Source organism: Macaca nemestrina, chromosome 6 (assembly GCF_043159975.1).
Source record: "Macaca nemestrina isolate mMacNem1 chromosome 6, mMacNem.hap1, whole genome shotgun sequence".
NCBI lineage: Eukaryota > Metazoa > Chordata > Mammalia > Primates > Cercopithecidae > Macaca > Macaca nemestrina.
In genome coordinates this window covers 50,130,336-50,156,110 of record NC_092130.1, presented here as the reverse complement: position 1 = coordinate 50,156,110, position 25,775 = coordinate 50,130,336, and the positions used below count along the sequence as shown (strand labels likewise).

The 25,775-nt window shown below is 39.8% G+C and overlaps 1 long non-coding RNA gene across 1 annotated transcript; it reads right to left on the bottom strand.

Moving 5' to 3' along the window:
* Positions 1–1,414: 1,414 nt before the first annotated feature.
* LOC139363573 (uncharacterized) lies at positions 1,415–23,920 on the bottom strand. The gene is made up of 3 exons (XR_011624224.1): positions 23,834–23,920; positions 7,480–7,601; positions 1,415–1,563 (listed from the first exon to the last, which is right to left on the bottom strand). It is a non-coding gene; the product is annotated as an uncharacterized lncRNA (long non-coding RNA).
* Positions 23,921–25,775: the final 1,855 nt, after the last annotated feature.

Sequence of the window (25,775 nt, the reverse complement as noted above, 5' to 3'; positions counted from 1 at the left end):
TCTCAAAATCGAATAGTGACTGAACTCACACTTACTAACTTTAAATTGATATTGATGCTTTATGTCATCAGTTTTTAAATATTTGCTTGTAAATATTTATAATTATCACTTTTTAATAAAAAACCACATTGACAATTTAGTATGTCATTCTTTCTCAGGCTTACTTTTTTTTGCGGGGGGGGGCGGGTGGTGGGGACACAGTCTCACTCTGTCACCCAGGTTGGAATGCATTGGTGTGATCTCGGCTAACTGCAACCTCCGCCTCCTGGGTTCAAGCAATTCTCCTGCCTCAGCTTCCCGTGTAGCTGGGATTACAGGCACGCGTCACCATGCCCGGCTAATTTTGTACTTCTAGTAGAAACGGGGTTTCTCCATGTTAGGCTGGTCTCAAACTCCTGAGCTCAGGTCATCTGCTCAGCCTTGCAAAATGCTGGGATTACAGGTGTGAGCCACTGTGCCGGGCCCAGGCTTACTTTTTAACACATTTATTTACATAAAAAATAGTTTGTTTCATAACCTTGATTTGATGTCCTATAATTACACTATATTTACACTTCTTTCAAAATTTCCATCTTCACAACATGTTGTATTATAGGACAATGTGAACAAGAGAAACCAAGTCTGAATGTCTCCTAAACAGTCTATGAGCAAAGTCTTTAGAGCAGGATACATTTTTTCTTTTATATTTTTCTCAGAATCTGGTCGAACTCCTACCACATGGTAGGTTTTTATTAAGAATCTTATTAATGAATATCAAATGAATCACATCTATTGCCATTTTATTTTATAAATGTAAATGATCAGAAGAGCCCATTTTTTGTGTGTGGATTTTTGAATCCTCTTTCAACTCTCAACTCTTGTTAGAACCGTATCTTAAAATTTGCTTGCTCTTATACATTAGGAGTGAAAAAAAATAGCAGCATTAACACCAAAATGGAAATGGGTCTTTAACTGGGAAAATGACAAAGCTGTATAATTGTTCTCAAGTGAAACAATGACAAGAAAGCTGACAGAAGCCAAGAAGGAGAGAACAGATGAAACAAGTATGCCATAGCCTGGACTCCAGCAGTTTCTGTCCAGAAAGCTGCTGAGTCTCTAATTGTGAAAACAAAAGCCAAAATGTCTTCATAGCCTGAAAGAGTGGCCTTTTGTCAGCACCCTGTTTTTAGAACAACTGTGGTAGTTGCTGCTTGTGCAGACTTCCTACTAGTAACCAAAGATTGGTAAGTTTCGTGAACATACCTGGATTTTCCAATTTGAGTAAATGGCATATCTTAACCATTGGGGCATTATTGCAGCTGGTGCTATCTCTTCTTTAGGCATTGCCACATAACAAGAGCAGGGTGGCAAGATCTTTTACCTAAAATCATTGGCACCTTTTTAGTACTTTATTAGCTCCATACGTCACCCAGAAATGATTCCAATTATTTTTATTTGTGAGTGTAATACAACCTAACTTACTTTATTAATTATCTTTACTCCCTTCTTGAGTTGTTTGATAGAGTTAGTGATTGTTGTGGAGAATGTTGACAGTTGATTTCTCCAAAAGCCCCTCAGAAAAACCTGTTGATCAAGAAAGAGTATGTTAGACCCACTGAAGCAATGGAGAATGCTGTTTTGACAAAATTTAAGAGGATAAATTTAAAAAGAGAATTTGCAGGGTACTGGAGCCTTGACTGGATGATTTTTTTTTCAACTTTTTTTTTAGAATCAAGGATAACATATAGATTTGTTACGAAGGTGTATTGCATGATGCTGTGGTTTGGAGTATAAATGAATCCATCACCCAGGTAGTGAGCATAGTACCAATAACAATAGGTAGTTTTTCAACCCTTTCCCCCACTTCCCCCTCCTGCTATTCTCCAGTGTCTATTGTTCCTATTTTTATGTCTGTGTGTACCCAATGTTAAGCTCCCACTTATAAGTGAGAACATGCAGTATTTGTTTTTCTGTTTCTGCATTAGTTTGCTTAAGATAATGGCTTCCAGCTGCATTCATGCTGCTGCAGAGGACATGATTTCGTTCTAGGCAAGTGGAAGATAGAGTAATCAACTGTCCTAGTTTGCCTGGGGCTAAAGATTTTCCCAGCATGTGGAACTTACGGTGCTAAAACTTAAGTCTTGAGAAAACTGGGATAGTTGTCCACTCTAGACTGGGAATGGGCAGAGGTTATGAAATAGCATAAGAAATTTGGACTGGTGGTCATTGAAATGAGTTTTGATACCCCAAGCTAATGGTTTTGATAAATAAGCTGATGAGTGGGCTTAGTTTCATTTGCAGAAGCAGGTGTATTCTAGAGTAGGGAGATGTTACTTTTGCTTGCTCTCCATATTGATTTAAATAGGACGAAAAAAGTATGCCTAGTCATCATATTATTAAAATTAGAGTGTGGAAATTGTGTTAATTTCCATTCTAAAGATTGAATATAATCCATTTGAATGTGACTAGATTCTGGGTTTAGTTTTGTTACTTAAACATTTTGCAGAAGCCAATATTTTAAATTCTACTTTCAATGTCCTTGAATCTTAAAACCTAAGTTAGTTAATAATAAAGTCATCCTCAAAAGAAAAATTATATCTTGGTTGTAGAGATATTCATATGAATGAATCATCCATCTAAACCTTAACAAAAAGAGAAAATTTTGCTATATACAAAAAAACCTAAAAATTTCTGTTGTGATCTAACCTGCATTATGATGGAAGTAGGAGACAAAAGGGAAAAAAGCAGTATTTCTAAATCCCTAATATGTGCAAACATTGCTCTTGAAATACTTGTAAATGATTTATGTTAGGAAGTCATTATTGTATCTATTTTAAATATGAGGAACCGAAGACTCAGAGAACTAAAGTAATTTACCAAAGCCCACTAGACAGTGAAAGGACAGTTCCTGATTTCTTGTATAGTTCTGTCTGAATCAAAGGCTTTGCTATTTCCAAAGCACATCACTGTAATACTGTGATTGGCCACTCTTCCTGCATTCCAACTCTCTCTTCTCTTTATACCACCTCAAAGATAAGCTGAAAAGTTACAGCAGGAACATATATTTAAAACAGCCTTATCTAACTGCTGTCATATGTAAACTAAATCTAAAATTTTCAGGTAAATTTGAACTTATAATCTGGAGATTACCATAGTATTATAAGGCTAAGACAAATTTTGATTGTATACAAATACAAACCTGTAGCTTTTGGATACTCATAAAACAAAGCAATTTATTTTATTTTTTTCATAAAATCAAAATAGAACTAAACAGCTATCCAACAGTAACCTTTAAGAAGTAAATAGAAATAGTGTTCTACAGCCTTTCTCTTGTTCAAAAGGAAAATGTAGATTTAGATTAGAGTTCCTGAGAAAGAATGGCCAGAATTAGAATGAAATTTAGAAGATAGTGCCAACAAAGTCAAGACAGTGAAGATTCCAGAAGAGTTGCAGTAAGTGAAGAACTCAAAATCATCCACTGGTTTTTGTAATAGAGTCTAAAGTTGCACCATACATCTGAATCTGAAAGAATGTTAGAATGAAGATGCGAAAGTATTTGAAGATGGAGGAGTCATGCAGCTGTAGTTCAGATTTGATGGGTGCACACTCACATCTAGTAGTGTGCTGAAGAGTGGGGGTGGTGGAGAGAAATAGCAAAGATTTAGCACATTCTTGCTGAGGAATGGGATTACAAACAACAAAAGGATTGTTTCTTAGAATCAGGGATCCCCTTACAACTGACTATAATTTGTCTGTCACTCATATGCATGATTGTGTGATTTTCTTTTGCTGTGCTTGACAGTTTGAGCAAAAGACTGGAGGAGGTGTCATGGGATCCTTGGGGTGTCACTTTGCCAGCCAGAAACCTCTATATATAGTGGCACCTTTGCCAGAGTTTTGCTAGGGGCTGCTGGGCTCATTCTGCCCACTCAGCCTGGCAGGCTGCACTCAGCTTGCTCGGTAGGCCCAGATCCCACACCTGCCAAGGGGTAGCCAGGGGCTGAGTGGCGAGGGATGTGTGAGCAGGCAAGCATGGGGTCTGGCCACTGCACATAGCCAGGCATGCCAGTTGCAGTGGCTGGACCAGGAGTACTATAAGCGGCTTCCACTGCGGGCACGGGGGAATGGAGTGACACCTGGAAGCTTGGAGATGCCAGGAACTACAGAGTCCCAAAGAGGGTGTCACAGCCCTGGTTTGGGGAGCTCCAAGGTCTGGGGTCCCCAGAGGGCCGCAGCTGCTCTCTCCTCATCACCTGCAGTGTGTCAAGTGGGGTGGGAAGAGGCATGTTTCAGCTGTGTGTGTTATAGCTCTTTCAGTCCTGCTATTTGGAGGGTCCTGAGTTCTTGTCCTGCATCCAGCATGAATGAGATAGGTGGACAACGTGGACAAGTGGAGGGTGCTTTATTGAGTAACAGTTCAGCTCCCAGGCGACCAGAAGTGGGTAGCTCTTTTCCATAGGCAGGTCATCGCAACATCTGTGCAGCCCTCAGCAGAGAGGAAATCCAGAGTGGGTAGCTCCTATCTACAGGCAGGCCGCAGGCTGTCCCTATGAGTGTACAGTTCTCAGCAGAGAGGAGACAGAGTGGGTAGCTTCTCTCCGCAGGCAGGTAGTCCCATCATTTGCCTGAGTCTGGCTGAGTCCGGGGTTTTTTATGGGCTTCAGAGGGGATGAAGTGAATGCTGATTGGATTGGTGGCCATGGGCTGGCCCAGAAAAAGCATTCATAATTTTGCACTCCAGTCTGTGGAACTGGCAGCCTGGCTCCCAGGCTTCAGGCTGTCCCTGGCTTGAAGATGGCGTTTAACCAGGGACCTACTCCTTTCAGCCCAGGAGCCCGTCTGTCTCCTGCCACTGTTCATGGCACCCAGGTGGTTCATGCCGAGAGGTGCCTGCAGGCTCACAATATGCCGCCCTCAGCCCCCCACTCAGTCTCCCTCTCATACTTGTCGGTGTTCAAAGTCCAGAGAGGGTTGAAGAGGCAGGGGGCTGGCATGTCAGTGCCACCCTGAGCATGTGTACACCCAGCCAGGTTGTGACAACGCCTAGACTCAGCCACAACTTTGCTGTGAAATCAGAGCTGGTGCTGAGAGGAAGGAGAGGCCAGGCAGCAGGAGCAGCACTTCTGAGCCTTTGGGGGCAGGAGAGCTTCCCAGGCCCGGAGAATGCAGGGATGCCTGTGTCCGCAGCCACAGATGGGTGGCTGCAGCTGTGTCCAGAAGCACAAGGCTCCTGCCTCATCAACTCAGAATGGGGTAGGGCTCCTGCCGGCTTTGCAGAGCATGCAGCCCTGGCTACACTTCTCTGCTGCAGCTGGCGCCTTGGCAGTGGCCACTCCAGATGGGCCACTGCTGCCATTAGAGACAGCTTATGGGACTGGGTCAGAGTTTTGCCTTATGACTATGTACTGTCTAGGAAGGGGCATGTAATAGTAAAGAGTGTTTGGCAAGGAGAGGTCCATCTTATTGGTGTCAGTAAAATATGTAAAACAGAGAGAATAACTGAGAGATTAGGAGACAATAGAGAAAGGATAGGAATAGTGGTCAACATGATGTAAAATGTAGAGTAAAATTTGGGTCACAAGAGAGCTGGAAAGATAGGAAGTGGTAAAAATAGTAAGCTCTTGGAATTTAGGCAAGATATTGGAATAAGATTTCCTCATATGATGTGATTATGTATTTATTTATTTAATAACTACTTAGTTAAGTACCTAATATGTACCAGATGCTTTATTGTTGAAGACACAGTGTTTAACCCCAGAGAAACTGTCCCCCACCTCAAGGAGCTACTTCTGCAAAGTATTCTGTGTAAGAACCAGAATGAGGTAATAACCAGAGTGTAGCTGTATGTGTGAGTAGCTACAGTAGTAAGCTTGAGAGTGGACATTGAATACGTTATTCCATACATGCAGCAGCAATAGGGAATAGAGGGGAGTTGAGCCAGCATCCAAAATATAAGGTGTATCCAGAACAGGAGGATAGAAGGGTGTTGTGCTCTATAGTCCATTCACAGGATCTCAGATATGTAAAAATTTTAGCACGAGGCAAAGAAGCAGCAGTGTTAAGCAGCAGTGTTAAGCAAGAAATCTCAAAAGCAGCAGCAGTGTTAAGCAAGAAGTCTACCAGTCTAGTTTCAACCTGACCCTTAGGTAACTAGGGTGCAGACAGTTGAGAAGCCACTTCTGCAGAAAATTGCAGAGTAAGTAGTGTTCAGTGAAGGCAAAGGAAAGCATGAAACATTCAGTGACATGAATAAAAATGGCAGAAAAGGGAAGATAAACAGCATAACTAGAGAAAGACAATGTCCTCTCTCCTCCAAAAATTAAGAGATGCTGGATTTTTTCCCGGTATATTATGTTTCTGGTATTAAACTGTATGAGTATATCTAACTGACTCAGTTATGTGACTCACAACTGAATTGACAAAAGCTGAATTGTCTTCTCTGTAAGAGAGATTTTTCTTAAATTAAGAAATACGTTGTATATCTCTATCAAAATTTCTGTCAAGCACATCGTTAGCATTTAACAAGTGAAAATACAATTAAGGGGCTCTACACTTTTGGAGCCTAGCTTACATTTAAAATTCTGTGCAAAAGCGTAACTACTTTAGGTATAACAAAATATGCCTTTGACCTTTTGAATATTTTATTATGTCCTTGTCCTTTTCAAAATGACAACCCATTTTTAACTCCAAAAGTTTGCTGGAGCAGAGCTATAATCTTGTGTAATACACCCCACCCTTGTCAGGACAAGCTTAGAAAACACTTTCTCTGACCAGCAAGGCACTATAGTGACCGATTAAAATTAAAATACCATGACAATTTGTCTCTAGGCCACCTCTCAAAATAATTTTAGGAAAACAAGCAGTTTAATCTAGATGGCTTTTACTTTTCTAGATATTTTTTCTAAAACAAAACTGTTTTGTTAAGGGGTGCTATAGACTCAGTGTTTATTCCCCTCCCTCCAAATTCATATGTGGAAACCTGGCCCAAGATGATGATAAGTGAACGTGCAGCCTTTGGAAAGTGATTAGGTTGGAGGGTGGAGCCCTCATGAATGGGATTAGGAACCCCTAGAAAATAAACTCCAGGCCAGGCACGGTGGCTCACGCCTGTAATCCCAGCACTTTGGGAGGCTGAGGCAGTGGATCCTGAGGTCAGGAGTTCTAGACCAGCCTGGTCAATATGGTGAAACCCCGTCTCTACTAAACAAGAGTCAGCTGGGCCTGGTGGCGGGCACCTGTAATCCCATCTGCTTGGGAGGCTGAGGCAGGAGAATCGCTTGAACCCGGGAGTCAGAGGTTGCAGTGAGCCAAGATCATGCCACTGCACTCCAGCCTGGGTGACAGAGCAAGACTCCCTCTCAAAAATAAATAAATAAACAAACAAACAAACAAATAAATAAATAAAATAAAAACAAGATCCAGAGAGTTCATTTATTTGTTCTGTCATGTGAGATTATATTGACAAGGTGGCCTTCTATGAACAAGGAAGCAGAACCTTACCTGACCCACAGCTGCCAGTTCTTTGATCATGGACTTCTCAGTCTCCAGAATTGTGAGAAATGAACATTTGTTGCTTATAAGCTACCCAGTCTGTGGTATTCCGTCTCTGCAACCTGAATGGACTAAGGGGAAATAAGTGCAAGTATAAAGGGAAAAAATCTGGAGACTATTTTAAATTAATTACAATCACATTTCATTTTAATTAATACAATAGATTCCCTTTTTAAAAGTTGGTTTTAAAATTCATTTTAACTGCAATGAATCTTTGCCGTCAATTAGCAGCTGGGCATTGTGGTTAGGAGGACGTATCTAGAGACACGCTGCTGTGTGTTACAACCTCAGCTTCATGTTTTATTTTATTTAAACCTGCCGTGTACCTTATTCAACATTTCTATTTGCGGTTTCCTTCTCCGGTAAAACCATTCAACATCTCTATTCTCAGTTTCCCTCACTATTAAATCATGGTACCAGCCTCATTGATCTCTTGTGAGGTTTGAATGATTCATTTTTAATAAACCACTTAGCGCATCACTTTGTACCTACTGAGAGCTGTAGCAATATGCACAATACACACAAGTACATGTGAGTTTGTTATTCATATAGAAAGCAGTTTAAAACTTTAGGAACTGAAAGCACGTATCTTTCAAAAAAGTGCATAATACTATACAAACTGAAGTATACATAAGAAAATAAAGAAAGGAGCCAACTCCTGGCTGCTTAGCATGTGTGAATCATATATGTTATATTATTTGGAGCCGTCTTTTATTTACAACTATGGGCTTGTAAATAAAAGTTCTCTGGAAAAAAAGAACCGTTTGGGTACATGGGCATAGTTTGAGCCATGATATCAATTGGATTTTTAGGTTTCATTGTATGGGCCCATCACATGTTTACAGTTGGCATAGATGTAGATACACGAGCCTATTTCACTTCCGCCACTATAATCATTGCAATCCCAACCGGTGTGAAAGTTTTTAGCTGGCTTGCTACACTTCATGGGGGCAACATTAAATGATCCCCAGCAATACTTTGAGCCCTGGGCTTTATCTTCCTATTTACTGTAGGAGGCTTAACCGGCATTATCTTGGCAAACTCATCCCTAGATATCGTACTACACGACACATACTACGTTGTCGCCCACTTCCATTATGTTTTATCAATAGGGGCCATATTTGCCATTATAGGAGGCTTTATACATTGATTTCCTTTATTCTCAGGCTATACACTGAACCAAACTTGTGCAAAAGCTCACTTTATCGTCATATTCGTGGGCGTAAATTTAACCTTCTTTCCACAACACTTCCTTGGCCTGTCCGGAATACCCCGACGCTACTCTGATTACCCTGATGCCTACACTACATGAAATATCCTATCATCTATGGGCTCCTTCATCTCACTAGTAGCAGTAATCTTAATAATTTACATGATCTGAGAAGCCTTTGCTTCAAAACGTAAAGTACTACTAATCGAACAACCCCTTACTAGCCTAGAATGACTAAATGGCTGCCCCCCACCTTACCATACATTCGAAGAACCAACCTATATCAAACTAAACGAAAAAGGAGAGAGTCGAACCCTCTAAAACTGGTTTCAAGCCAGTCTTATAGCCCCTATAACTTTTTCAACAAGATATTAGAAAAACCATTTCATAGCTTTGTCAAAGCTAAATCATAGGCCAAACCCTATATATCTTACATGGCCCACCCGGTTCAACTAAGCCTGCAAGACGCCACATCTCCTATTATAGAGGAGCTAATCACCTTTCATGACCATGCTTTTATAGCCATATCATTAATCAGCTTCCTAGTGCTGTATGCCTTACTCTCAACACTCACAACAAAATTAACCAATACTAACATCACAGACGCCCAAGAAATAGAAACCATCTGAACTATCTTACCAGCACTTATCTTAATCTTAATTGCCCTCCCATCTCTACGCATCCTATACTTGACAGATGAAATCAATGACCCATCCTTCACTATCAAATCAATTGGACACCAGTGGTACTGAACCTACGAATATACGGACTATGGGGGCCTAATTTTTAATTCCTACATATTACCCCCGCTATTCTTAAACCCAGGAGATCTCCGGCTTCTAGAAGTTGACAATCGAGTAGTCCTCCCAATTGAAGCCCCCGTACGTATAATAATTACATCTCAAGACGTCTTACATTCATGAACTATTCCTACACTAGGCCTAAAGACAGATGCAGTGCCTGGGCGCTTAAATCAAACTGTATTCACGGCCACACGACCAGGCGTCTATTATGGACAATGCTCAGAAATCTGCGGCGCAAACCACAGCTTCATACCAATTGTTGCAGAGCTAATCCCACTAAAAATCTTTGAAATAGGGCCTGTATTTACCCTATAAATAACCCTATTCTCCTCCTACACTCCCACCTCATAAATTCTCAAAATACCCTACAAACCCACTGTACAGCTATCCTAGCATTAACCTTTTAAGTTAAAGATGGGGGGGGGACACACCCTCTACAGTGAAATGCCCCAGTTAGACACATCGACATGATTCACTACTATTATGACGATGCTTCTTACACTATACCTTATCATACAATTAAAACTACTAAATATAAACCACTATCAACCGCCTCTTACAAAAAACCCCAATCTACAAACTCACAATATTCGCTGACAACCAAAATGAACGAAAACCTGTTTACCCCATTCTCAACCCCAACAATTCTAAACCAACCCGCCACAATCCCCATCATCCTATTCCCTACTCTACTAGTCTTAACCTCTAAACACCCCATTAATAATCGACTAACTACCATTCAACAAAACCTGATTCAATTAGCCCTAAAGCAGATAATAATAGCTCATAATGCTAAAGGACTAACCTGGTCTCTAATACTAATATCTCTAGTTACCTTTATCACTATAACAAACCTCTTAGGGCTTCTGCCCCACTCATTCACACCAACCACCCAACTTTCCATAAACCTAGCCATAGCAATCCCTCTATGAGCAGGCACAGTAATCGTAGGACTTCGCTTTAAAACCAAAAATTCCCTAGCCCACCTTCTACCACAAGGTACACCCACACCTCTCATTCCTATATTGGTGGTAATCGAAACTATCAGCCTACTTATCCAACCGGTAGCCCTAGCCGTACGACTAACTGCAAACATCACAGCTGGCCACCTGCTAATACGCCTGATTGGAAACGCTGTATTAGCACTATCGACCACTAACTTCTCCATAACTCTGCTAACTTCCATACTCCTAGCACTATTAACTATTCTAGAAATTGCAGTAGCCCTAATCCAAGCCTATGTCTTCACACTCTTAATTAGCCTCTACCTACATAACAACACCTAATGACCCACCAAACCCATGCTTATCACATAGTTAAACCCAGTCCCTGGCCACTGACAGGAGCTCTGTCAGCCTTCTTAATAACATCGGGCTTAGTCATATGATTTCACTTCTACTCTACCACCCTACTAATACTAGGCCTACTAACCAATACACTAACCTTGTATCAATGATGACGTGATATTGTACGAGAAAGCACATACCAAGGCCACCAGACAATACCTGTCCAAAAAAGCCTTCGATACGGAATAACACTATTTATTATCTCAGAAGTATTCTTCTTTATCGGCTTCTTCTGAGCATTTTACCACTCAAGCCTTGCCCCAACACCCTGCTTGGGGGGCCACTGACCACCAACAGGCATTACCCCATTAAACCCCCTGGAAGTACCCCTCCTAAACACCTCCGTACTACTCGCGTCTGGAGTTACAATCACCTGAGCCCATCACAGCCTCATAAACAACGACCGAAAACAAACAATCCAAGCCTTGTTTATCACAATCCTACTAGGCACTTACTTCACCCTGCTACAAATTTCAGAATACTTTGAAGCGCCTTTCACTATCTCTGATGGTATTTACGGTTCAACATTTTTCATTACCACGGGTTTCCATGGGCTCCACGTTATTATTGGATCCACATTCCTCTTTATTTGCCTCGTCCGCCAACTACTATACCACTTCACATCAAACCATCATTTCGGCTTCGAAGCTGCCGCCTGATATTGACACTTTGTAGATGTTGTCTGACTACTCCTCTATATTTCTATCTATTGATGAGGATCCTACTCTTTTAGTATAACCAGTACAGTTGACTTCCAATCAATCAGTTTTGACAGCATTCAAAAGAGAGTAATTAACCTAGTGCTAGCCTTAATAATCAACACCCTATTAACCTCGCTACTGATAATTATCATATTCTGATTACCCCAACTTAACTCCTATGTAGAAAAAACTAGTCCCTACGAATGCGGATTTGATCCCTTAAACCCTGCCCGTACTCCGTTCTCAATAAAGTTCTTCCTAATCGCCATTACCTTCCTACTATTTGACCTAGAAATCGCCCTACTACTATCCCTACCGTGAGCCATTCAAACAACAAACCTCCCAATAATAATCAAATCAACCATCGCTTTCATTATTATCCTAATCCTCAGCCTAGCCTACAAATGAACTCAAAAGGGGTTAGACTGGGTCGAATTGGTAAGTAGTTTAAATAAAACAAATGATTTCGACTCATTAGATTATGATAATCATACTAACCAAATGACCCCCACCTATATAAATATTATACTAGCATTTACCATCTCTCTTCTGGGCATATTAACCTACCGCTCACACCTAATAGCTTCTCTTCTCTGCCTAGAGGGAATGATAATATCACTCTTTATCATAACTACCCTTATTGCCTTAAACACGCACTCCCCCCTAATCAATATCATACCGATCATTTTACTAGTATTTGCCGCTTGCGAAGCAGCAGTAGGTCTTGCCTTACTAATCTCAATCTCCAATACATACGGACTAGATTATATTCACAACCTAAACCTGCTTCAATGCTAAAAATAATTATCCCCACAACCATACTACTACCTATAACATGACTTTCCAAAAATGATACAATCTGAATCAACTTGACTATACACAGCCTAACTATTAGCCTCATTCCCTTACTATTCTTCAACCAAACCAACACCAACCTCCTCAACCACTCAACCTACCTATCCTCTGACCCACTAACAACACCTCTCCTAATACTAACTGTCTGACTCCTACCTCTCATAATTATAGCGAGCCAATATCACCTATGCAATGAACCCCCCTCACAAAAGAAACTCTTCCTCTCCATAATAATTCTCCTACAAATCACCCTAATTCTGACATTCATAGCCACAGAACTAATTATATTCTACATCTTATTTGAAACCACCCTTATTCCCACTCTAATTATCATTACTAAGTGAGGCAACCAAGCAGAACGTCTTAATGCAAGTACATATTTTCTATTCTACACACTAGCCGGCTCTCTACCCCTACTCATCATACTAAGCCACACATATAACAACACAGGCTCATTAAATATTACATTATTAACACTTACAAACCAAAAACTAACAACCACCTGATCTCACAGCTTTACCTGACTAGCATGCATAATAGCTTTCATGACAAAAATACCCCTGTATGGCTTACACTTGTGACTTCCCAAAGCTCATGTTGAAGCCCCCATTGCAGGGTCAATAGTTCTTGCCGCAGTACTCCTAAAACTAGGTGGCTACGGCATAATACGACTTACTCCCATTCTTAACCCCCTAACAGAATACATAGCCTATCCATTCCTTATACTATCCCTATGAGGCATAATCATAACAAGCCTAACATGACTCCGACAAACAGATCTAAAATCACTCATCGCGTACTCCTCTGTAAGCCACATAGCTCTTGTAATTGTAGCCTCCCTTATCCAAACCCCCTGAAGCTTCTCTGGCGCAACCATCCTTATAATCGCTCATGGACTCACCTCTTCCATGTATTTCTGCTTAGCTAATTCAAACTATGAACGCACCCACAGCCGTATCATACTTCTATCCCGAGGACTTCAAATCCTACTTCCACTAACAGCCTTCTGATGATTCACAGCAAGCCTTACCAATCTTGCCCTACCCCCCACTATCAATCTACTGGGCGAACTCTTCGTAATCACAACCTCATTTTCCTGATCCCATATCACCATCATACTAACAGGACTTAACATACTAATCACGGCCCTCTACTCTCTCCACATATTCATCACAATACAACGAGGAGCACTTACGCATCACATAATTAACATAAAAGCCCCCTTCACACGAGAAAACACATTAATATTCATACACCTCGCTCCAATTGTCCTCCTATCTTTCAACCCCAACATCATCCTAGGGTTCACTTCCTGTAAATATAGTTTAACTAAAACATTAGATTGTGAATCTAACTATAGAGGCTTACCACCTCTTATTTACCGAGAAAACTCGCAAGGACTGCTAATCCACGTCTCCGTACTTAAAACTACGGTTTTCTCAACTTTTAAAGGATAACAGCTATCTGTTGACCTTAGGAGTCAAAAATATTGGTGCAACTCCAAATAAAAGTAGTAATCATGTACACCCCCATCATAATAACAACCCTTATCTCCCTGACTCTTCCAATTTTTGCCTCCCTCGTCAGTCCTAACAAAAAACGCCCATACCCAAGCTACGTAAAAATAACCGTAATATATGCCTTCATCACCAGGCTTATTTCAACAACTTTATTCATCTTCCTAAACCAAGAAACAACCATTTGGAGTTGACATTGAATAATAACTCAGACATTAAACCTAACACTAAGCTTTAAACTAGATTACTTCTCCATAATATTTATTCCAATTGCACTATTCATTACCTGATCCATCATAGAATTCTCGCTATGGTACATAAGCTCAGACCCAAACATCGACCAATTCTTCAAATACCTCCTTATTTTTCTTACCGCCATACTAATTCTAGTTACTGCTAACAACCTTTTCCAATTCTTTATCGGCTGAGAAGGCGTAGGAATTATATCATTCCTCTTAATTAGCTGGTGACACGCTCGAACAGATGCTAACACAGCAGCCATCCAAGCAATCCTATATAACCGCATTGGCGACATTGGTCTCATCCTAGCTATAGCATGGTTTCTCCTACATTACAACTCATGAGACTTTCAACAAATACTAGCCCTAAACTCCAACCCAAGTCCCCTCCCACTAATAGGCCTTCTCCTAGCAGCAGCAGGAAAATCAGCTCAATTTGGCCTTCACCCCTGACTACCCTCTGCCATAGAAGGCCCAACTCCGGTCTCAGCCCTACTTCATTCCAGCACCATAGTCGTCGCCGGGGTATTCTTGCTCATCCGCTTCCATCCTTTAATAGAAACCAATATATTAATTCAAAATCTTACATTATGCCTAGGGGCTATCACCACCCTATTCATAGCCATCTGTGCCCTCGCACAAAACGATATTAAAAAAATTGTAGCCTTCTCCACCTCAAGCCAACTAGGCCTAATAATAGTCACCATTGGCATCAACCAACCATACCTAGCATTTCTACACATCTGCACCCATGCCTTCTTTAAAGCCATACTTTTTATATGCTCCGGATCCATTATCCACAACCTAAACAACGAACAAGACATTCGAAAAATAGGAGGCCTATTTAAAACAATACCCCTCACCTCAACTTCCCTAACCATTGGCAGCCTGGCACTCACAGGAATACCCTTCCTCACAGGTTTCTATTCCAAAGACCTCATTATCGAAGCCACAAATACATCATACACCAACGCCTGAGCCCTATTTATTACTCTTATCGCTACCTCCCTAACAAGCGCCTATACTACTCGAACTATCCTCCTCACCCTAACAGGACAACCCCGCTTCCCAGCCCTAACAAGCATTAACGAAAACAACCCCGCTCTACTAAACCCAATTAAACGCCTCACAATAGGCAGCATAATCAGAGGATTTCTTATCACCAACAGCATCCCCCCCACCTCACCCCTCCAACCAACAATACCCCTCTACTTAAAACTCTCAGCCCTGTGCGCAACTGCTCTAGGCTTCCTAGCAGCCCTAGACCTCACTCTAATAACAAACAAACTAAAAATAAAAAACCCATCACAAATATTCAAATTTTCCAACATACTAGGATATTTTCCCACCACAATTCACCGCATAATCCCCTATCAAAATCTACTTATAAGCCAAAACTTAGCCCTCCTTCTATTAGACTTGACATGACTAGAGAAATCTATACCTAAAATAATCTCACAAGCACATACCACCGCTTCCATAACTGTAACCTCCCAAAAAGGCATAATCAAACTCTATTCCCTCTCCTTCCTCATCCCCCTTACCCTAGCCCTATTCCTAATAATATAATCTATTGCCCCGAATAATCTCAATCACAACGTACACACCAACAAATAGTGTTCAACCAGCAACTACCACTAATCAACGCCCATAATCATATAAGGCACCCGCACCAATAGAATCACCTCGAATAAGTCCCGATCCCTCCCCCTCAAAAATCACCCAGTCACCAGTATCACTAAAACTAACCACCACTACTACTGCCTCATCTAAACTTAAAACCCATAAAATCAACACCGCCTCCATCATCAACCCTACTAAAAGACCCCCTACGACCTCAAACTCCGAACCTCATGTCTCAGGATACTCTTCAATAGCTATTGCTGTAGTATAACCAAAAACAACTATTATACCCCCTAGATAGACCAAAAACATTATTAAACCCATATAAGCTCCTCCACAATTCAAAACGATCACACAACCAACCACACCACTAACAATTAACGCTAAGCCCCCGTAAATAGGAGAGGGTTTGGAGGAAAAACCCACAAATCCCATAACTAATAGTACACTCAATGTAAACAGAATATACGTCATCGCTTCCATATGGACTCCAACCATAACTAATGATATGAAAAACCATCGTTGTACTTCAACTATAAAAGCACCAATGATTCCAATACGCAAATCCAACCCAATCATAAAAATAATTAGCCGTTCCCTCATTGATTTACCCACCCCGCCTAATCTTTCCATATGATGAAACTTTGGCTCACTTCTTACAGCCTGCCTAATTCTACAAATCATCACAGGCTTATTCTTAGCAATACACTACTCGCCAGACACCTCCTCTGCCTTCTCCTCAATTGCACATATTACCCGAGATGTAAACTACGGCTGGACCACTCGCTACCTCCACGCCAATGGTGCCTCTGTACTCTTCATCTGCCTTTTCCTACACATGGGCCGAGGCCTCTACTATGGTTCATATCTCCTCCTAGAAACCTGAAACATTGGGATTATACTCCTTCTTATAACCATGACGACAGCTTAAATGGGCTATGTTCTCCCATGGGGCCAAATATCATTCTGGGGGGCAACAGTAATCACAAACTTACTATCAGCAATCCCATATATCGGAACCGATCTCGTTCAATGAATCTGAGGTGGATACGCCATTGGTAACCCCACTCTCACACGATTCTTCACCCTACACTTTATCCTACCTTTCATCATCGTCGCCCTCACAACCGTACACTTACTTTTCCTACACGAAACAGGATCAAACAACCCCTGTGGAATCTCCTCCGACTCGGACAAAATCGCCTTTCATCCTTACTACACAGTCAAAGACATCCTAGGTCTAGTCCTCCTTCTCTTTGTCCTAACAACACTAACACTATTCTCACCCAATCTCCTAAACGACCCCAATAACTATATTCCAGCTGACCCACTAAATACCCCCCCACATATTAAACCAGAATGATACTTCCTATTTGCATACACAATCCTGCGATCTGTCCCCAATAAACTAGGAGGTGTATTAGCAATCTTCCTATCAATCTTCATCCTAGCAGTCATCCCTATACTTCACAAATCCAAACAACAAAGCATAATATTCCGCCCACTCAGCCAGTTCCTATTCTGACTCCTAATCACGATCCTACTAACCCTCACCTGAATTGGAAGTGAACCAATAACCCAACCCCTCATCACTATCGGCCAAATAGCATCCATAATATACTTCATCACAATTCTAATCCTAATGCCACTAGCCTCCCTAATCGAAAACAATCTACTCAAATGAACTTGCCCTCGTAGTATAAATCAATACACTGGCCTTGTAAACCAGAAATGAAACATTCTTCCTAGGGCAATCAGAAAGAAAGTATCTAACTCCACCGCCAACACCCAAAGCTGGCATTCTAACTTAAACTACTTTCTGTACTCTTATGTTGCATGACCTCTACAATACAACTCCAGTACTAACTCACTTATAATACTATTATGTAATTCGTGCATTACTGCTAGCCAGCATGTATATTATATAGTACTATATATGCTTGACTGTACATAATACATATCATTACATATCAACCTGACGTCCTTGAAAAGCATGCTTACAAGCAGGAACCCTAATGAGAACCATCAACAGTAACACATAGCATGACCCCTCCAAATTTAGTCTGTCCTCCCTACGAATATTAACTACACCAATTTATGTTAGTCGTCCATAGTACATTAAATCGTTCATCGTACATAGTACATACTTACTAAATAATCCTCCTCACCACGGATGCCCCCCCTCACTTAGGAGTCCCTTGCTCACCATCCTCCGTGAAATCAATATCCCGCACAAGAGTGCTACTCTCCTCGCTCCAGGCCCATAACTCGTGGGGGTAGCTATACTTGAGCTGTATCCGGCATCTGGTTCTTACCTCAGGGCCATAACAACTAAGATCGCCCACACGTTCCCCTTAAATAAGACATCTCGATGGATCACGGGTCTATCACCCTATTAACCAGTCACGGGAGCTTTCCATGCATTTGGTATCTTTTATCTCTGGTCTGCACGCAACCCCATTGCAAAATGCTGACTCCCACCACATCCCGTCCTGTATGCGCCTGTCTTTGATTCCTAGTACATGCAGTTATTGATCGCACCTACGTTCAATATTCTAGCTCCACGCAAACCTCAACAAGGTGTTATTTAATCCATGCTTGTAGGACATACCAATAATCATCTCAGCAACACCACTCCCACCGCGCCATAAACCACAACAATATCTCATCAAACCCCCCCACCCCCATCTCCGATCTTCATCCAAAACCCACTCTTGCCAAACCCCAAAAACAAAAGTCTTAATATGTCCGATCGGAGCTTATATTTTCATCTTTTAGGTGTGCACGACTCCAACTGCCATTCCCTCAATTAATAAGTATTTACTTCACTAAACACTCTTAACACTAACCCTCAACAAACTCCCTCCACACAACCCGAAAGAAATTACCTCACAATTGTGCTGACACCTCCGTTTATGTAGCTTAAACCCACCCAAAGCAAGACACTGAAAATGCCTAGATGGGTTTGCACACCCCATAAACAAATAGGCTTGGTCCTGGCCTTTCTATTGGCTTTTAGCAAGATTACACATGCAAGCATCCCCGCTCCAGTGAAGACGCCCTACAAATCATCATGATCAAGAGGAGCAAGCATCAAGCACGCACACGCAGCTCAAAACGCTTTGCCTAGCCACACCCCCACGGGAGACAGCAGTGACAAATATTTAGCAATGAACGAAAGTCTAACTAAGCTATGCTATATTTAGGGTTGGTTAATTTCGTGCCAGCCACCGCGGTCACACGATTGACCCTAGCTAATAGAGATCGGCGTAGAGGGTGTTTAAGATCTGACACAATAAAGCTAAACTCCATCTAAACTGTAAAACCCTAGCTGATGTAAAATAAACTACGAAAGTGGCTTTAAAGCTTCTGAACACACAATAGCCAGGACCCAAACTGGGATTAGACACCCCACTATGCTTGGCCCTAAACCTCAGCAGTTAAACAACAAAACTACTCGCCAGAATACTACAAGCAACAGCTTAAAACTCAAAGGACTTGACGGTGCTTTACATCCCCCTAGAGGAGCCTGTTCCATAATCTATAAACCCCGATCCACCCCACCCTCTCTTGCTTAGCCTATATACCGCCATCTTCAGCAAACCCTGATGAAGGTTACAAAGTGAGCGCAAACGCCCCCCCGCCGCAAAAACGTTAGGTCAAGGTGTAGCCCATTTTCTCATTTAAGAAATTAGAAAACTGAGGTTGTTTTAAGTACTTTCCTCAAGTTCACATGCTAGGCAGTGGCCTGGATAGAATTCAAATCATGACATGAAAGATAGCAAAATGTATGCCGTTTGCACTTTTGCACATTAACAAGCCTTAGTTGTATAAAATGAGCCATTTACAAATGGTATTTATGGAGCCCCAATTAGGTAAAGTATCACAGGATTTCTTATTCATTTTTTATTTCATTCCAGTATTTTTACAGTGCTGAAGATATTCACAAACAGGAAATGTTTCTTTCCTATTCTCCCATTAACCTATTAACAGAGCCACATTCTTCACAGTTTTTCCCTTTTACTTTCCCCAAAATCTGTACTTCTAGCCAGGTCAGGGCCAGAGGGATATAATGGAAACAGCTTGCTTTTCTGCTTCAGTGTCACCTTAAGGGTGAAGTAGACATATGCTTGCAGAAATCACTGGCTGCTAAATGAATTGTATACATTGAAGGAAATTCAACTTATCAAGAAGTAGAGAATATTTCTCTTCCCTGTGAACCTGGGGTTGGTCTTGTGACTTGGTGTGACCAATAGAATATCAGCAAATATGGCATAGGCAGAGGAGTGAAAAGTGCCTGTAGATTAGCTTTTCTCCTCTCTTGGGGCTGAGATGATTTATGCTCCCATGTGACTAAGTGTGGACTAGCCTCCTGGAGGTTGAGAGACCACAAGAAGAGAGACCAGCCATCCTGGCCATCTCAGTTGAGAGCCCGTGGACCACGTAAGATATCAAAAACCAGATGTAAGTCAGGCCATTCTAGACCACGCTAGCACAGAATGGAAGAAATGCCAAGTGGACTCACAGAATTGTAAGAAATAATAATAGTTTGCTGTTTTAGCCACTAAGTTTCGGGTTGGTTTGCCTTCCACCAAAGGCTTTATGAGAGATACAGTAGACATGTGCCAGAGACTTTGAAAGGCACTTTGGGGAGTTCAAAGATGAGTAGGCCTTAAAAAGTGTAACTGAAATGTTTGTAACACCAAGAAATGATAAATGCATGAAATGATGGATATCACATTTACCCTAATGTCATTATTATGCATTATATGCCTGTATCAAAACATTTCATGTACCACATAAATATATACACCTACTATGTACCCATAAAAATTAAAAATAAAATAATAGAATTGTTGATAAGATCATAAGAAAGATAGGTCCTTGTCACTGCCTTGTCACTAACTTAAAGCAGGTAATAGTTGAGACAGAAGATGAAGATACAAATACGTTATAAAACATCTCATAAAAACAAATGATCAAATAACATTGCATCCAAATACTAGAAAAGGTATCACAGTAAAAATCCTAAAATTCATTTGGGAGTTAGGGAACTATGGAAAACCATTCTTCACACCAATATCAAAATCGAAAGAAAGAAAGAAGAATGTTTTCAAAGAATTTTAGAAGTAAATTTTGGAGACATAAATAACCTTAGCCTAACTCTCACATTTTGTGGATGAGAAAACAGAAAGTTAGGATAGTCGTGGCCATGAGGGACCCTCACCCATCTAACCACTTAGATTTCTGCATGTGACAGCATGCCACCCCTCCTGGATCTAATCATAAGGGTTACATCTGATGACTGCCTTTGGATAAAAGAAGAGACCTTTCTATTTTTTCCTACTCCTTATTTCTTGAAAGCACAATTAATTCACTGCTTTATTCACTTATTTATTCTTTACCTTTCATCCTATTCAAATTCTTTACCATGGATTACAAATCAAATTTTTACATAATCACCTGGTTCCTGCTCTCCTCAGCAACCTCATTTCTTATTACTCTTTCTGTTGGACATCAGAATAGTTGTATCATACTTGCTGTTTCCTTGGCCTGGAGCACATTCCAGGACCCAAACCTCTGATTGGCTACCCAGAGGCTGATTTACCATGAAACTAATGGTTGTTAAGATGCAGGGCTCCACATATGCACAAACTTATTTCAAGGAACTGTTACATAATATTGCATTTATAATTCCATCTTCTTTTTCCTAAAGAGGACTCTAATAATTGATAAGGAAAATATCTGACATTATTGCTCCTGCCTTTCCTGGTGTCCCAGTCTAGGAAAGGCAATAAGCTACAAGGCCAGTCATGGGCAGGGTCAGCTGTGAACACAGAAATGAAAGGTAAGAGATGCGAGATGGAAATTCAGCATTTCTGCTGTGTCTTCTTGCTACAGCATTCTGGACACTTACAACTATTTATTTTATTGTGCTGTAATGTTTTCAATTTTGAATACAAATATTTTGACAGCAATAAGTTTAATAAGACAAAAGCATTCCATTTAAAAAGAATACAGCATTTTTGTTTCTTAAGAATATAAGTACTGTATGTTTTAATGTAAAATGTTTATGGACTTTTACCATCCACCAAGAGCACAGTAATAATAACACCAATAATATGAAAACCAGAAAACACCAAACAGCTTAAGAAGTTTAGCCATTTTAAAATTTATTAGTGATTTTAGTACTGTGATCAAAGACGATAACTTAACACATATAGCTATAAAAGTTAATTTGCATATCACTCTAGAAACAACACTTTTTATTTAGATTGATTGTTCTTCATCTATATTAATTTTGCTCATTACGATTTCAGATTTTCTTACATAAGTACAAAGAATAAAGTGGTGGCTATTAATGCATTAGCAAAAGGAGAATTGCTCAGTGATGTTAGTTTTATGTCAATATCATCGGCTGCTGAAATAAATTTAGTTAATTATAATAATGATTTATTCATTTTTTATTCAGTTTATGGAAAAAGTAAATCTTCCATAAGTTAATTCAGTCAAAAATGACATTATCGAAAAAGATGTTATCAATTCATTCAAAAGTTAAGTGAATAAAATAATATATTGGTACCAATTACATAAATAAATTTTTGGTGGTTCAGAACATCATAGTAAAAACCAATGTTCTTAGTAAGTTAAAGCATCTATGGAACAGAAATGTATGTAAAATTGGTTGAGGCACACTCACAATTCACAGTGCACCTAAAACAAGCTGAAATGCTTTGCCAATTTACACAGAAGCAAAAAATTAAAATGTACAAGTAACTATATATATATAAATAAAATACTTGGTTAAATATATAAATGCACATATAATAATTCTAATAATGATTTAATTGTATATGCATAGAGAGAAAGAATGAAGGAGAGAGAGAAACTGGACTTCAATTTATTTCCAATTTGTTGAATAGAAACAAATACTTCAGCGTAACAGCTGGTTTTTCTCTTTTTGCTACCCATTTTCAGACAGACTTTAAAAATGCTGAGACTTTGGAGAACAATTTCAATCTAAATGTTCAACAGTAGTATAGACCATTACTGGAAAAGAGTTTGTGTTCCCTTTTTTAATCAGATAGAAATTTTAATAAAAGCATTCAAAAAATGGAGTACCAAAAAATACAACCTTTATCAAGTTGAATAACTGAAAACAAAGCTTGCAGATAGAAATTGAAATTTATACCCACAAAAGCAAGGGCAAACTAAGTAAATTAAACATGGAGAATTCAAATAATGTATAGGTTGAATTTTTAGGTTCTCCACCTGTGCTTTGAAATATCTCCACTTCTGAGAAAAATATTTGATTAAACTCCTATCTATAGCTGTATAAATGAAAATTGTGTTCTTGAGTAGATTCAAATTTAGAAAACTTATGATTTTTTTAACATCCAAATTTAGCAAAGACATGGAATCAACCTAAGGGCCCATCAATGGTAGAGTGGATGAAGAAAATGTGGTACATATACACTATGGAATACTATGCAGCCATAAAAAAGAATGAGATAATGTCTTTTTCAGGAACATGGATGAAACTGGAGGCCATAGCCTCAGCAAACTAAGACTGGAACAGAAAACCAAATGCTGCACATTCTCACTTATAAGTGGGAGCTAAATGATGAGAACACATGGGCACAAAGAGGGGAACAAAAGACATCGGCGCCTACTTGAGGGTGGAGAGTGAGAGGAGAGAGAGGATCAAGAAAAATGAAACTATTGGCTACTAGACCTAGTACTCAAGTAACTAAATCTATACAAAAATCCCCCATGACATGAGTTTAACCTATATAACAAACCTGCCTTGTACCCCTGAACCTAATAAGAGTTAAATAAATTTGATGAAACATCTTAAAAATAAATACTTTGGTGAGTTTTTCTTATCCATTCTTTTATAAAACTAATTTATCTGGCAACACAATGTTTCAAAAATTACATAAAATTATTTTAATGCCTCCTGTTATTCTCAAAACTGTTCTGATACAGATGATAAATTATATGCTCACCCTATGTATAATGTCGTGGGAGGTTGCCCGACTGCTTCCCCTAGTGTGATGCAGTGATATTCTTCAAGGCACTGGCTTAGACACTGGAAACAGAAAAGTAGTATTAAAACTATCTCTGCCTCCCAGAAGCTCACAGTGTAATGGAATGAAAAAATATTCATTAATTAATATTATGGGTTCCTGGTTGGAGACATACAAAAATTTCCAGAGAGAACTCCAGTGAGAGAGAATGGGGTCTAATGGCTAGCATTGGTATTGCAAATATTTTGGCAATTTGATTACTGAGTGGAATGTATAGCTTTTAGAATATTGACTGTCCAGCAATATATTTCTGGAAGAAGTTGTTCTGTGGTGTCAAAGAGAAATTATACCAGAGTTAAACAGGCAAGGAAGACTTTATTCAAAACTATTACAGTGAAAGTCAAGACTATTGCTAATAAGAATAAGAGATCAAATTCAACTTCTACTGGGAAAAAATGCAGGAGAGTTTTTAAGCACTGGGGTAAGCTAGTGGAAAACTACTACAGGATGTTGAGGGGGAGGTTGGTCCATGTGATTAGGCCATCTGCGTTTTCTAATTGTGCTTATCCAAGTTAGACTCCTACCCTCCCACAGAAACTGAGAGAGAGGGGCACTATCTTTCTTGATGACTACATTTCAAAAGGGTGGCTCCCAGGTCCTAGAGAAAGACATTCCTTGGGTGTAAAACTGGCAAGAGGCTGGGAGATGTACATCTCAAAAGGGGAAGAGAAAAAATCTACAATTGCAAGTTTCCTAAATTAGATGCTCTCAGTTAACAGAGGTCAGGGGTTTATAGTCAAGAAGAAATCTGTTTAAAGTTTAGTCAAGCTAAGGGGAATGTTAAGACCATCTTGGTCAGTGGATTTCTGAGCATCCATGCATATTTGACTCGAAGTTAGAGGAATACAAGGAAAATTCACTTGCCTGGAATCTCTCCCCACTGCTTCTCTTGCTGGCGAAGTTTATTCTTGTCTGGCAGGTTATAATCCTGATGGAGTGTACAAGGCCATCTAAAGACTGATCATAGGTCTTTAAGATTCAGTTTGAACAAATAAATATTTTTAGTGCTGCTATATAATCATCTTGGGAATAGGCGCTTCCCCTTGGACAGATGGCTTCCCGGGTTCCTGTATAGGAAACATTTTATTTTTTCACACTTTAGAGCCAATGAAAATGTACTTTTCTGCAAAAATGATGACAATGACAGGATATAACATCTGCTTTATAAGAGACAGCTGCATACAGTAGCTCCACACTAAATTTAATCTACTCCCTAATTCTTAGCTGTGTTCCTGAGGGAGCATGACTAAAACCATCGCATTAGCTTGTTCCCAACGATGATGTCCAATAAAGATGCCAAAAATACTTTAGCATTATTTTTATCTTTGACATTTGAAAGCAAACCACACTTACTGGTAAAATTTTGTTTAACATCTTTACTAATTGCCTTCAGTATGTTAAAAATGTAACCCTTTTAACAGTCATCTTTCCTTTTTGAGGTATTTTGTGCTAATTTAAAATACTGAAAAGGAATAAAACGCACGAGAATAAAATGAGGCAATGTGGTATTCAAACCACACTCCTTTCTTCTCTCGCTGCATGAATTTGCTCAAGTTTCTTAATCTCTGAAGTTCAGTTTTCTACCTAATAAAATTGAAATAATAAAAACAACTTTTCTGCATTCTAGTTCTGAAGGTTGAGGATTATGTATGCTAAGTTCTTGAAACATAGTAAGTACCTAACAGTATGTTATTATAGGTCTGAAAGCTTCATATATACAGTATGGCTATAAGAAGGGACTACTATCGTTTCATAACTGTAAGGCAACTTTGAATACATCCATGAAGTATTCTGAGCCCAGATGTGGTTAATTGTTTTTCTTATTCTCACTTTCTTGAAAGAATTTTTTTTGAAGATTATA